Below are 15,690 nucleotides of genomic sequence, written 5' to 3'. Positions count from 1 at the left end.
ACTACTGTCAAGAGTTATGTTGGTAGTGTCTCACGTAAACAGAAGATAAGTGAATAGCACTGGCAACGTGTTTAAGCTTGCGTTTGTGAAGGTTGGCATTATGTATAAACATTCTGAGCCTAACACCTCAATTTAGGTAGATTTTTAAAGATATCTTCCAAGGCATGATGCACAGTACCTGCACTGCACGTTTCAATTGATTCAAGTCTGCCTGTGATTCATTTACAGTGGATTTAAAAGTAGCTGAATATATACTTGTAAGCTTATTGCAAGATACTCACGTTTGATCCACATCAGGATCAAAACCAATCTTCCTACTTCTGTTGCTCCACTGTACCATGCACCCTCACATACCGAAGGCATGCCTGTAACTGTCTTATACAAAGACTACTTATTGAGGCAAAGTACTATGACTTTTTCTCACTCTAAGCAAATGTGCTCCTAGTTGTTCTTTTTTTTTTATTATTATTATTTTTTTTATTTTTTTTTCCTGAGGAGAGTTTCACCATTTGACAAAAATTGACAATAAACTAGATTTCTCACTTGCTGTTATATGGAAGAGAAATAAAGGTATTAGGTAACGGGTGCTTATAAACATAAATGTGATTGAAGGAGAATCCAGTTCTATCATTTGCATGATTGATATGCTGCCATTGAATTTTTTAAAGTTCCTCAGGCACCTAAAGACAGTTCTAAAAATTAAATAACATTGAAGTATCCTCTAAAGTAAGTTGTCTTGATTACTGCCAATAGGCTTCCCAGTAGTGATTCTGACAGTGAAAAGCCCAGGAACAAAATGTTCTCCTTTGAAGTTAATCCTGGCATCTTCATGCACTGTAACTTTCAAACAAATACAAGTTAAGATTGAGTATGATAATGCTTTCATTCTACTTATGATTGATTCTTCTACAAGGCCTGTGTAGCCATTTTTGGGGACGAATGATGTGGCAAGAGTAAACTCGAGACAACATCTTTCCTTGTGTGTTTTATACAGATGAAGTGTGCTTCTAATGTTTTTTGCTTTTTTGAGTATGTATATTGATGCACATACACTTATTTATGTCTTATTCAATATCAAGCAGAGCATCAATTACAAATTAAACATAAAAGATAAGTTTTGCATACACAAGATCGTTGCTGGCTGACTGATCTGCTAGGCTTGGGTGAGAAGAAAATAATTATTCCCAAGTAGGTAAGATACAAACATATTGCATCTTTGTAAGAAGATACTGAAAAGAGTGTAATTGAACTCCAAACGTGGTGCTGTAGCACTGGGAAAATTCTGATGTTTGTTAGTGGCATTAAAAATAAAATTTGTTGTTAAGTGAGATGTAAAAATATTCTGTATTCATATGTTAAAAAGTGACTTGGAGTTCCACTTATGGACTGTAACTCTTGTGCTGGGCGTTGTACAACAGGAAAGAAAAGGACAGAAGAGAGTACAGTTTTGATTTGCTTTTGACTTTATAAAATTAAAGATGAAACAGTTGGTGGATTATAATATTTGTCAGGTCTCACTGACTAGCTCATGCCATATTTATTGGATCCTTCTAATTTTGTGAAATCAAGTGTATGATTATAACTAAAATTCTTAAGAAAAACTAAGAAAAAAACCACTTTGTATTACGCTGTCCAAGATTTCTGACTTAATATAAGTTATGTGTATGTCCTGCTGATCATACCCGAAGAGAGAACTTGAGTGAGCAGGATAGACGTGCAGTAGTGAAGTCTGTTTCCTAGGTTTTGCTCTGATACCAATTTTCCTACAGAATCCAAGCCAAAATCTTCACCTGAGTATATATCAGGTCTTCTAGCCTGGTCCTTTTCCTTCTCCCCCTTGAGTCCCTTTCCTTTCTATAATTTGTCCTTTGCACCTTTAACATCCTTGTGCTCTCTTGGTTTCAACATAAACCTCTCAGCTTTTGTGATGGGTAGGAAGTAATGGTTTTCCTTACAACAACAATCTCTACAAATTGCCCACAAATAAGGATCTATCCAATCTATTTGTGCACCTGCACGTTTGTGTGCACATATGCACAAATGTGAATGTTCCATCAAATGAAAGATATTAACCCTCAACAAAGGTTTTAGAACTACATTTTGGGCTCTCCATTATATATTTCTTACTAAACATTTACTAACATGGAAGTGCAGTCAAGATAGAGAAAGGAATATTTAGCAGCAAGAAACTCTGTTTTCTTGTTATTATCATAATGTATTACCATCCACATGGTAAACTGTTTATAAAGTTATTGCTCTGGTCATTTTTTTCATAGTGGGAAACAGTGGGGATAGCTATGAGCATTGAGTTACTTTTGTGACAGGACAAATTTGATGCCATTGGTGTGGCATTACTTAGTGTATGCACCAGCTGATCAGCTGCAAGCTACTTGGCAGATCAAGAGACTTTCAGCTTAGATAAATGGTTTCACTTGGTTTTTTGACATTGATCTGTAGAAACAGTTCTGCTACTGGTTTTTGATGAAACACAAGCCTCCACTTTGGGAAGCCAGCTGATACTCTGAAGAGAAGTGAAACATTTGTTTGTCCATTAGAAGCATCGTTGCTCTTTCGCGTAGCTGGGTGAAAGACAAAAAAAAAAGGGAACCCTACATTGCTGCAGAAAAATGACAGTTTGGTATGAATTCTGCTGCGTAACATAGGGTAAACATAGACAGTAGGGTAAATGCTTGTGTTAATGTGGCAGCATATTTCTCCTGTTTTACTGATCTTTTTCTGATTATTCATGCCTCTGTCAGCTGGACTTCAGCAATGAAATAAATCTGGGCAGGCAACCGTTAACACAAAGAAAGCTGCAAGTATACAGAAAACTGCAGATTTTTATGGAAGCATTAAATTTATTCTAGAGTATGTGTAATGTCCTCTGTGCAGAATTTCAAGAAAAGAAATGCTTTCTTGTGCACAGATAGTGAGTGGCCTGGCTCCATCACATACACTACATCAGTGTCACTTATGGGCTGAAGACATGCTTGGCAGCAGTGCTCTGGTGCCTAGTGGAACACTTCCCTCAAAAGAAAGAGTCCCAGGCAGTGATAAATGCTTCTCAATATCCTCTGCTCGTGGTGGTGTTTTGTTTTATTTTTTTTTTCTTCTGACTTTCTGTTTTTAAACATCAGAGCTTCAATGTAGAACATTACAACATTCCTGTGAGGGAACAGTGAAAGAACATATATGTGACAGATGTTAGTTGTGTTTCTTAGTATGTTCATAGAATCATAGAATCACCTATGTTGGAAAAGACCTCCAAGATCATCCAGTCCAACCATTCACCTACCAGCAATATTTTCCTCACTAAACCAGGTCCCTCAGTGCAACAGTGTTACTTGACAATGCTCTTCAGTAGTGAAGATGGTGCGGGAACCCATGTAGAATGAAATCTAACTGTTTTGGCCTATTAATCATGCCATTTTTAGGTACTTCTGAGTTCCATAACACATTTTCTTGGTCCAGCCTTCTCACTGGAGATTTTTCCATTGCTTCAGTCTCATTCCTGATGATTTGGTGTTTTTTGCCATGTTCGATTTACGAAACATCAGAAGTTTTGCTGTGGAAATTTATGCTGTCATATGATTAATATCAGCCTGTTAATACTGTGCTTACAATTTTCTGGACCTGCTAAGTATTTAGTGATTTACCCCACCCTACTCCTGCTGGGTCTGCAACTTTAGTTTGAGAACTCTATTTTGAAAAATTAGTCCTGGTCAATTCCAAGCCATGCTTTTTAGCATCGTTGGCATACATTCTAGTACAGTAATAATCACTGAAAATTAATGACTTTTTGATTGTACTTGAACTGCTTCCAGATAAGTTAGCAGAAGGATGCTTCATAAACAATCAGGATTAGGTATATTGCCCATAAAGAAATGGAGAGCTTTACGTTCAGGCATTCCCCAAAATGTTTGCCTTTGCTCCCTGGGTTATTGCACATTCATCATTTATGCATCTAGGGTTACCTAGGAGCTACAGCTTAGTTACTTCTCATTGCTGATTTCCTATACCACTCTCCCAACTGCAATGACTTGTCTGCTCTTGCTTCAGCAGTAAGCTTCCACATTCTCTGTCCCATTACTGAGGCTTACAAATTGTCCTGGAACTTTCAGTCTTTATATAATCTCATCAGCTTTGAGACAGTTTCATCCTTTTTTTCTTTCTCTTTTACAACAGTGCAGAATGTGTTACTAGGAAAAATGGACAGTTGCTTCTGGATGCATTAACTTCTGAAAATTCCTTTTGAACACAGACAGGAAGAATCCTGAAACAGGCTAGAAACTTCTGCAGTGTTCTGCAGAAAGTGGATATTTCATGCAGCAAGCATGGATTTGGCTTAGGTGATGCTTAGGTTCATCCTTAGGTCTGGGAAGTGAAAATTATTCCAACTCATGGGATGTGGATGATAACGTGGATGGTACAGCTACACATGCCCTTCTCATTTTAATTCTGTTATATATTCGTATGTTTTAAAGCGTGAAGTATAGAGGATACGTCAGAGCTGACAGTCGGAATCAAATTCTCAAAGGGACCTGGAAGATTTAGAAATACCACAGTTACCGAATGCCATGTCATAACTTAGGTTGTTTTGGGATTCTTCCTTTGGATTCCATTGGAAGGAGAAATAAAAGAGTGCTTGGAGTTATTTCTGAATTTTGCTTCCATGTCTTAAATCAGAAGTTTGTATTATTTCAGTCACGTGGATCCTGTGTGCCCCAATGCGGATGCAGTCCTAAGTTGCAGGATGGCTAGAAGTGGGTTTTTTACATTGATGTTCTAAATGGTTTTAATTTTATTTATTCGTTTTTAATCTTGTTTTTTTTTTTTCTTCTGTTTTCAATTAAAGTTTTAATTTGCAGAGAAGATGTGTGATCACATCAGAGACAGGTGAGAATTCCCTGGGATGTCGTTCATGTGTGTGAGTTGTACAGTGTGTGCTGTCTGTACTACAGCATTCTTCGCATATAACAAATTAAGCACCTTATACCTCACCATATCAAACAAGCAAATGGAAAAATAAGGGTTTCTGATTTTTCCATACATCCTTTGACAGTTTTCTTTCTCAATCAGCCTGGTAGCGCTTTAAGGACAGGGATTGAGCTTGGCTGATTAACCTGTTTGTAACTTCTTGGAACACAAGTTGATAGGTTATCCGAGTGTAACCCAAGTGATTCCCTTTGGTAGACAAAGATTTACTGATGTTGCAAAAAATTATCAGTTGCTTTGTCTGAGAAAAAAGTATTTGTTTGTTTTTTAACTGTATGAAGACTGTTACATCGTAGTGAAGACGTAGTGCTTTTTTCTGAAGATATCTACTGACAAATAATAAACATATGTGTAGCCCGTGTTTTTAAAGAGCTTTTTGATAGCTGAAGCTTTGGCATATACCCAAGAACTGTTTAGGAGGTATTAATTTATATGACTATGAAGCTTAACCAGGGATCTTAATGAAAGAAAGGCATGATGAAGTTAGTAAAGCTAATTTAAATCTCTGAATGTACATTTTAAATTAAGTTTTTATTGATAATAAATATACTTTGTTTCTCATTAGTCTTCTAGGCTCCAGTGGTAATATCAGTAAAATAAGCATGTTTAACAAAGATTTAACATTAAAAATGCTATTAATGTGACCCTGGGTACACCAGCACAATTAGATTTCAAAGTGAGCATTTAGGATGTAACAGCGATTAATGACAACCATCGAAAACAATTTTGAACTCCATCAGTTTAACTCAGGAGGGTAAACTTAATATGATAATTTATCTAGTTGAATTGTATCAGCTTAGCAGGAAAGTATGCAAATATGTGACCCTTACCTAGAATCTAAATGGATGCTGCGCTGATGGATTTATCAGTTCCATTAAAGAACTTTAGGGAACTTTGGAATTTCAGCAATTGTTCCCTCGGAGGCTGAAAACCAAACCTGATCTCATACTGGGACCATTCTGGTCTGCATATTTCCATAATTTGCCTTTGCTACTAATATGACAGCAAGACACAAATAACTGTTTCTAATAATATCAAATGGAGTTGTGGAGGACAGCATTTTAATGTAGTAAAAGACCTCCCTGTGGGGTTGTTATTGCTGCTATAGAACAGCAGTTCCACAGTTGCAACAATAGTCTCTTAATTGATTCGTTTAATTAGCAAGAGATGAAGCTTGTGCTGCGTCTTGTCATCTGTTATCATGGGGGTGGCTACAGAGAGAATCTTTGCATTTGTCACTCTTTACGTACGGGTTTAAGTAGAGTAAAAGGAAACTTCCAAACACATTGCAGCTATAGAGGTGGGCTTTAATCAGAATGTTTTCTCTGTGTGTTTCCACAGAGCAAGTTGTCAGTGTGTGGGCACGGCTGGCTCAAGAGCTGCAGTCGTCTCCGCGATGGATTTTATGACAAAGCATTGTTTTACTGGGGAAAATCTTAATGCAGATACGTTTGGCATTTCTAACCTAAATATGCAAATCTAAGTATTATAGGAATGGTGGATTATTTGGGGCATCGGTGTTGTAACAGTTGACTAGATTTACTTGGAAGAAATAGGGTCAGATTAGTGAAACTGGCCATCTGGCTTGTGATTGCTTTTTAGTGGCATTTTTGTTTCCAGTCTGGATAAACAATGAGTTACAGGGCCACATGGTCCGTGGTAGGAAGCATGTGTAAAAGAGGGACATTCTTTGTGGCTGGTTTTCCCTGGAGTAGTTATGCATACAGATACAGTGCTGTGCTTGCTTCTGGCAAATGAAGTCATTTTTTATTCGGATCTATTTTATTTAAACTTCAGGGGTATGTAAACAAATATATTTTAAAGCTATGTAAATACATCAGAGCTTTGGTTTCATTTTCCTCCTCTCGTTGGCTTAGGTTTATCTTCTGTTCAAGGTTATTCTTCCTTATGGAAGGAAATATTTCTAGAGGAGGACAAACTTCTTGTTAAATGCTAATTAAGAAAATGAAGGTTACATTGGCATGCTTCCATTGTCATAGCACTGACCTAAGATAAAGGATCTCTTATTAATCTGAAATAAATTAGTCAGAGGGGGAAGCAAGTGATTCTGTGCATGTAAAACACTCAAAGTGTCTATTCCTGCTCTGTTTTTAAATACCCATATTTCTGTTTTGTTGCTGTTACTTGCTAGTTTGTTTTTGTTTTTCCATCGGTGCATTGGCTGTGCCATCGAATTTTGGAGTGTGCTGCTGCTGTCAATCATTGTGCCATAGGGTCAATGTGCTGTTAGAAAAGGTGTAGAGTTTCTTTTTTTTCCTTTTTTCTTTTTCTTTTTTTTTTTTTGACAATTTAAACAGAGATTTCACCCACTTATCACTAAAGATCCCATGGTAATTTCCACAAGGTTCTGAGATTGCTTCACATTCTGAGAGTCTTGGCCAAAGTCCACTTTGTGTAATTACCTTCTGTCTACATAAATCCCTAATGCAATTTTAGATGTGTTTGGTATTTTTCACTTCCTGTCCTAAATAGAGAAAATATTGCCACACGCTGCTCATAATTACTGTGGGTTGCATCCTAAGATCAAATAAAGAGATTCCTGTAAATTGTCTTTGTCAATTTTGTTTTCCCATTGTTAAAGCACCGGAATACATGACAAAAGATGAGTAAACAGTAGGGTGTGTAATTAAATTCACAAACTGATGTAATAACTGTTTTTGGTTTGTGGGTTTTTTGTTTTTTTTTTCTGTTCTGTTACATTTTGGCTGTCTGTGAGATAAAATATTTCTACTGATAGGACTGTTAGTGAGGAAAAAGGTCAACTTTGAGGCCATATCAGAGGTCAAATTTAACACACTGCCATACACTTTGAAGCAGGTAGTATGCTGGTATGAGACTTTAGATGCCACCATTGTACAATGAGTTGTCTTTTCCTTATGTTCCATACTTTTTTGTTCCCATGCCTGAAACTATTGCCTTTCATCTCTTACCTTAACTAAAATTGATTTCATTTCCTCGTTCTGGATACCTGTTGTGGAACCTGTTGTGGAAGAATGTGTTCAGTACTGTCTTTAAACTTATCTGCTTCTGCTGTTCTATATTGTGTCTTTTGATAGAATTTATTGCTTTATACGAAGCAATACGAAGTTCATTCCTCCTGTTTTCATCGCAAAAGCTTATATTACGTTATTTTATGCTATACCCAAAAGTCCTTCATTCTGATATTTCATCTGTTCTTTCTAGTCCTTCTTTTGCTGATTTTTTTCTGCCGTATTTATCTCCTTCTGCTATTCTTAGATTGCTTCTCTTGTGCATTTCTTGTGTCAAGGTTTTTAGGAGTAGTTATCTATTTTTGCTAGGTATACAGGTTAGGTTAAGAAGGGAGTTACTGCTGTTAATCTGATACTAATTTTCACCTTGTGTAAGCAGCATTTAAGGCAAGCATGAGAATAAGAATAAGCTACAGAAAAACTGCTATGCGTCAGCAAGCTGTATAGCTCAGCTGAAGGTGTCCACAGCTGGAACATCGGAGACTCTTGTTTCTTGGGAGGCAAAGACATCCTTTGCCCCTGATATGTATCTGATAGTATAGGGGTACAGTTTAGTCAGTGCTAGTAAAATAGAACATTAGTCTTCAATAGCTATTTTGTAGCTCTGCATATTTTTCCCATCATTCACTGTAGTTTGTATCTAAATAACAAGGAAACTGAATATACCAAGTAGAGACAGTTTAGTTCACTTTTAATGAAACCGAAGTTTCACAGAAATTCTCTTCTGTGCCAGGTACACTGAGAATTACATAAAACCTCTGCATGTCTGCTTTTCTGAAGGACAGCAACCCCCCACTGCTGCAGACATGCTTACTGATAGCAACAGGCAGTCTACATCTTCATTTCATTCATGCCATTTGATATTTATAGCCCTTGCCCATAGTGAGGCGAAAGAAGGTGAAGGGCAGAGCAGTTGTAGGAAATATCATGCTTGTGTGACCATCTCCCAAACCCCATTCTTGTGTCTTGGAGAGGTGCCATGTTGGCAGGGTGCACAGGAAGTATTAGCATAGCAAATTGTGTTATGAGCAGCAGAACCACAACAAGGTTCTTCCTGCATCTGATGATAATTGTTTGATTGGGGGGAAGGAGGGGAAAAAAGGGAGGTCAGGGCGATGCAGATGAAAAGGAAAAGCCTGCACTATTGTTAAGAACAGTGAAAACAAAATGCCCCTGTGCCGAAGAGCGTGTGTGGCACAGCAGAGCTGAATGAGACACGGGAATATTCCATCATGTCCCGAAGTCTGGTGGGTAGGAAAGGTGTGGTGATCTCCTGTGTTTCCACTGCTAACTCGTTTTCCTCCTTGCTTCAGGGTAATTTCTCCTGAAGTGCCCTCAGAACCAACTTTCACTTTCTTTGATGTCAGTCTTCATATGAGGAAAAACAAAGATGTTTGAGTTTTAAACTATTTATGTTAGTGTGCTGTTGCTAGTCTATGGGTGTTCCTTGTTTTTTTTTTTTTTAGTGAGGGTTTTGTGTTATTTTGTTGGTTTTTTTTTTCCTCCCATAATCTTCTAAGGTCCAAGCCCACTGTTAACATTTAACAAATACTCAGTGAGAACAACCCAATGTGGTCACTGTACCAAAGCCAGATCTGGACACAGCATTAGGGAGATCACAGCTATGTCCTGGAAGGCATCTGTCCCACAGCCTGTTTTTTGACACAGTGACACAGAAAAGGAGTATTTGAAGGTGGGAATATCCTATTTTATGGTATGAAGTGGTGGCTTCTGCGGAGCACAAACTGTACTAGTGCTTCCTGTAAAGCAAACTTTACACGTCAGGGAAGTTGAGCAACATCTCAAGATGCAAAAGAGGCAGCGTTTATCTATGCTTAGTATTTTTCTTGCCGTGTGCAGGCAAGATTAGAATCTAGAACAATAGTGTTTCCTAACTTATCTTAAGTAGCTAAATAGAAGTGCAGTGTTACTTGTGAACTAACTGTGCAAATGTACTCATGCTGTTGGAGAGCCCAGAGTGGCATTTTAGTGAGTCGAAGAATGTTTGAGGCTGGAAGGGACCCATCCGTTCAAAGCAGGTTGACTAGAGCAGGGCAGTCAGGGCTGTGTCCAGTTGGCTTTTGAGTATCTCTGAGGTGTCCCCTAAGGCATTACAGGACAGTGATGCAGAGGTAATGTAGACAGAGAAAATCAGGACAAGCAATTCCAGGTTTGTATCATTCTTTACAGTAGCTTGAATGTCTATTCTCAGGAATATCCAGACGAAGAGAGGTCAGAAGTTCCATGTCTAATCTAAAGAAGGCTGCACATTTGTGATGGAAACATAAGCATGTAGCAGAGAGCACTGGTAGTACTGTGAGGCTTTGAGACTCAAGAGAGCTCGGGCAGGTTGGTGCCTCTTAACCCACCAGAGTCCTGCTAGAAGGGTGGAATGAAGCCATATGGAGGGTTAAGAAGAGGTTATCAGAAGAGATGTACTGGAGTCAAAGTATCAGCAAAAGGGAATCTGTTTTGGTTTTTTTCTTTCTTTCTTTTTTTTCTTTTTTTCTTTTTTTTTCCTCTGTAAATGCTTTATAATGTTAAAAGTAAGTGCATGTTTTCTGTGGATGTGTGTAAGGTCACCACTTTTCCTTTGGATGGTAGATAAATTTTCAAAGGAAAAAAAGTGCTTAGCTTAGCCAATCTCTTAGGTTCATGCCTCAAAAACATGAGGGTTCACAGGGAAGGTAAGAAGTAGAAAAATAGCATCAAAGCCATCTGATTATTTTCCCTGCCTGGTCTGATTGGTCAGAGGTTTGTTCTTTCCTCATTTAGGTACAGAGTTTTTTTTTTTATTACTAGGATTACTGGCTCATTTCCATGCAGGTTTCCCTACATTGTTATTTGCTCCGCTCCAGAATCAGCTCTGCTTATGGCAAACAATCTCTTTTACACTTCTTCTTTTCTTTTAACTCTGATCCTAGAGCACTTGCTGAGAGGCAGAGGGAATCAAAAGTTCCTTGGCGTTTGGAGGGGAGTTCTCCCCTCACAAAGAATGACCCACTCTCAGTGGGTCCCTCTGGTGAATTGAGGGCCAGCTCTGAGGAAGCTCTTCCAGTGCTGTGCCAGCTTTGCAAGTGTTTTAAAACCTGTGTGATGTTTCAGGCTTCGTCACAATGCATATGGCACAAGTTGGCCTCCAAATGATGTTTAGCATTGTGAGATTGCTGGGAGGCCCCTCCAGCTGCAGATAAACAAGCTGTGGTAACACTGCTGATTTTTTAATTCCTGTCTCTTTTTGCGGTTCAGAACACTGCTAGAACTACACTGGAACTGGATTGAGTAACATGAAGGACATACTGTCTTGTCTGAAATACCTCATCTGAAAAAGCGTTGTTCATGCTGACAGATGGTATTGCATTGTCTTGAGCCTGTGCTGTGCATGTGTCCCAAGCTGAGCAGTTGGCCTCAGAGCACTGACCACTGTTTGCCAAAGAATTTGGGTGTGCAGTGGGATGGGAACAGATGCCCCAGTAGTTAGCTGTGGTGGATGGAAGTGGGGGAATCTGGGCTAATGTGAGCATCAGCTCTGTTCCTCGGGCTTGAAGAAAGCAGAGTGAGCATAGATTGTAGGAAGAATGGTGTGTTTGGGGTTTTGTTGCAGTACAGGTAATCCCAATCTCTAGGACATCGTGACCACTCTGCAGTGGGAGATGAGCAACAGAGAACTTCCCCTGCAGAAAAGCTTTCTACCAACAGAGCTTCTTCCTGGGAACTCATAGCCACAGGAGTTCTCAGTGTAAGGATGGGGCTTAAAGGCCTGGCAACTGTTGGGAAAGGCTTACATTATACCTTGCTCTTTTGTCCAAATGAGAGCTGCTTCTCACTAGCTAAAAGGTCTGTCTGTGCCTGCTAGCTCAGAACAAGACCTCAAGGGCTGAGTAACCCAACTCTCTGCAGCCCTCCACAGCTCATCCTGAAACTGCTCTGTTTTGGTTTTGATTCCTTTTTTATTTAGAGTTGAGATTTTCTTATGTAATATACAGCTAAAAGTGATTTTAAAGTACTTGGACTTAATCGTGTTTGTGTTGCCCACCCCCATGCTTTTATGTCTGAAGGCTCCATTAGTGTTCGTAAAAAAGAGAGAGTAACACAGATGGTAAACATTTTTACCCCAGAACACCAGCAGTGAACACCATATCTCTGATTTAGGAGTCTCGGTGCTGTGCTTGCTCAGCTGTACATAATCACTCTCATATCCTTCTCTTGGGTTTCTGGCCAGTGAGGGAGCTGTACTGGCAAGCTCAGAGACATCTCCCTGGTATCTCTGTGCTATGGCTCAGTGCTCATATGTAGCACTTTCCAGAGCAAGAAGCTCCACACTGGAGCTGGTGTCAGCTTTCTTGTAGCGTGTTGTCTGATTTTTAGAGATTCACTAAATTTACTAAAATTAAAACTCTTTCGGATGACGACAGTATCTTCCTTAGCTGCCAGGCAGCCACAGCAGTTATCGTGGTTGTGAATGCCTGCTTGGTACAAAAGATAAAAATCCTGGGGAGCTGCGGTTCGCCTTGCCTGAGTTTTGTGGTAGACCCCATGGTGGGAGCTTGTGTGCATTTGGTACAAGACAGTGATATTTTCCACGTTTGTATTTTCTTTCTGGGAATGCTGATAGCAAGATGAATAAGTGTAGTTGGCTCTGTGTAGTAGTTCAAATAAAAGTGTAAAAAAGTAATTCAGTTCATTGCAGTATTTATCAAGCTGACTAGCTGTGAGGTTTTTGTTTTATCTTTCTTTCTACTTTTCTTTGTACAAACAAAATAGTGAACTTAGGCTCTGTCTATCAAAATGCAAGTGGCTTTTCTTTTGTACTCAGATGAGAGAGATAATCCTTAAGTAAAATTACACATTAGCATTCTTCTTGTAAAACAGTGCGGTGTCCTTCGGGCCAAAAAAGTTTTCTATCAACAAGCACGCACTACAGCCATGCAGCAGTGGCCCGTTTTGGTGACTTGTTTACTGCTCTGGCTTTCCTATCCACATTCTTAGCTACACACAAAGCATTCAGATAGTTTTCTCTTTGTTGAAATAAGATGAAAATTGCCTGAACTTAGAGCCAAGTTCGCATTCTCTGGAATACCGTTTCAGCCTTTGGATGGAGCATCTGATGCAGAGTAACTGAAAACTCTAGCCAGGTTTGTTTGAACAATCTAAACTTAAAGAGAAGACAGCAAAACAAATACTTTTTAATTCTTGTGCTTTTTATATTTACACTGGCGGTGGTGTCTTCCTCAGATAAAACGTTTTGATATTAAGCAGTTCCTCTAATTTTACTGTGCTCTGTTTCTTTTTATGGTAACACACACTGTGCAGGAAGGTCATTATACGGGAGAAAAAAGCTGTCAGCATAAAAGAGAAAGTTAACATTGCACATGTTGTCTTTGTTTATGGGGTTCCTGGAATGTGTTGAGAACCAAGCCAAATGATAGCTTAAACTGCTTTTTTTAATATTCTGGGCTGCTGCTTTGCAAGTTTGGCAGTGATGGGTGCTTCACCTTGCAAGTACGGGTTGCAAACTTACCTGTGAAAGCATCTAGAATGTTCCCTTTGTCTGTTACTAGTATTTACTTTAAAGATGATTTATATTTCCTGTGTTGTTTGGGGGAACGTGACAGTTATGGCATTCAGTTAATGACAAAACATGTATTGGTATCACACTCGAAGCTGGCTTAGGCAAGTGCTGGTCTCAGTGTTGCCTGATGAGCGTACATCACAGGGAGCCTTGCAAACTGCACTGGTGATTGTCTCACTTAGTATTGCATTAACATCTGTGTTACAAATGGCCATTCATCAGCTGGCATTTTTGCGTGAGTTCCAGAAGCAAGATGAAAGCAAATGCAGCTACTTTGCATTTATTAAGTTCCATCTCCTAACAAGTTACGTGTCTAAGGTTAAAGCAGGGCAAGGGTGTACAAACCATGAATCATTATTAGTTTATGTAAGCAGCACTAAATTCTCTAATTTTGTTTCCTATTTAAAGAAGAGTAAAACTTTGTCTTCTGTAAGCCACCTTCGGTTTATAGATAAAATGAAATTTTCCCCTTGCTGATACAGGGATGACAAAGTGTTCTCAGGGATTGCTTCTGAACCTGTGCAGGAGTGGGGAGGGAACCTGCTGGCTTGGGACATAAGGGATAAAATCAACAATTAAAGGATAATAGTGAGTTGGGAAGGAAAGGGAAGATGACTAGCCAGGAAGGATTAGCCTGAGTCAGGAACAAATTTCCTGAAATTGGCCAAGCAAGTGCTTAAATGGAAGTGGGCTGTGCTCTTAAAGAGTGATTTTGGAAATGTGTGAGCCACTGAGAGGGTCTGAGAGATCAGTGCAGAAGGAACACAATTGGGGAATGGATGGATGCTGCCTTGCAGAGTCAGGGAGAAAGCACTGTGCTGTTAGAGGACATCAAGATTTCCACTCCTTTCTGTGAGAAGCAGTGTATATCATACCATGAGTAAGGTTAACGTGCTAGCTCACAGATTGCCTTCCAGTGGGGGAAATGCAGTGCTTAAAGAGCTAATCTGTGGATTTTCAGTATGGTTCCCCTTTATAATCTCACTGTGCAATAATAGCAAGACTTGCTAAAGGGAAAATAACTGTCTGGAGTAAATCAGATAGGCAGGTTCCACGGAGAAAACCAGTGTCTTGGTTGACCAACTGCCACCTCGTTAGACGAACCCTCAACTCTTCTGTTCTCTTCTGCAGGCTTAATATGATCTTGGGATAAAATGTTATCTGAGGCCCTTTTGTCAGCTTCCATTCTTGTATTTTGACCTCAAAGAACTGGAAGCAGTGCAAGAGACAGACCAGGCATATGTGTGTGTGTGAGGAGAGGGCCTGTGGTTTCTGCACAGAAGAGGTGGTGCACTGTGATCACTGTTGGTGCAGCATGAGCATCATCTCATGAAGTGGCTTGGCATTAACAAATACTGCTGCTACCTGCATTCAGGCATTGCAGCTGCTCGTGTTTATTTTACTTGAGATATTCTGGGGTCAATTGTGTTAGCTGAAGTGTACGCACGTCTGCCTTGTGAATCAAAATGAGGATTTGGTTTTCTCATTTTCATTGTGTTTCATTATGCTGGATTCCTTCACAAGCCAAACTGATATTTTTTTTTCTGCTGAGTTTGCCTTAGGGATGTATGGGAATGGACACCTCAAATGCTAATTGATTATGCACCTAAATTATTTCTCTGGTGATTAATATTCTTTAAGCATCAGTTTTGTTCTGAAGCAATTCCATTAGTCTTCAGTAAAGCTGAAACTGTGTGTTTTGCTCTCTGTATTGTGTTTTCAAAGTGTTGGTATCCATTTAACACTTCTCCCACCCAAAGGAAGAAAGCAAAGTTTATTTGGATGTCAGTGGTTTTAGCATACTGTGAACTTCTGGCCTCAATCTAAATAAAATGGCTGAGATCTCCAAATACCAAGTAGATAAAATTCTAGTGTATTTTATTGGACAAGGACACGTTATGTTAAAAAAAGCACAGTATTTTGAATGGTTTCCAAAATAGATTGTTATATTCAAAGTTGTGAAATGTAATTGCTTCTATATCCTGACAGAACCACAAGATCTGGAGTGGTTTAAGAAGTGAAAACTGAAGGTCAGATTTTCAGAGGCAACTTGGTCCCACTAAAGTCAGTGCAAGTTAGGCACTAAAGGCCTTTGAAATTTGGCTTTGAGCC

General features: G+C 39.1%; 1 protein-coding gene and 1 long non-coding RNA gene across 3 annotated transcripts in view; both read left to right on the top strand.

The window, feature by feature from the left end:
• PCCA (propionyl-CoA carboxylase subunit alpha) overlaps window positions 1-15,690 on the top strand; it is a 263,757-nt gene that overhangs the window by 212,053 nt on the left and 36,014 nt on the right. The gene's annotated exons all lie outside the window — the stretch shown is intronic.
• Window positions 3-7,562, top strand: LOC128071621 (uncharacterized). The gene is made up of 2 exons (XR_008201918.1): window positions 3-4,896; window positions 6,337-7,562. It is a non-coding gene; the product is annotated as an uncharacterized LOC128071621 (long non-coding RNA).

The sequence above is a fragment of the Tympanuchus pallidicinctus genome, unplaced genomic scaffold (assembly GCF_026119805.1).
Source record: "Tympanuchus pallidicinctus isolate F22 unplaced genomic scaffold, pur_lepc_1.0 scaffold6, whole genome shotgun sequence".
Lineage (NCBI taxonomy): Eukaryota > Metazoa > Chordata > Aves > Galliformes > Phasianidae > Tympanuchus > Tympanuchus pallidicinctus.
The sequence above is the reverse complement of the archived record's forward strand: the minus strand, read 5'-3'. Positions and strand labels throughout refer to the sequence as shown.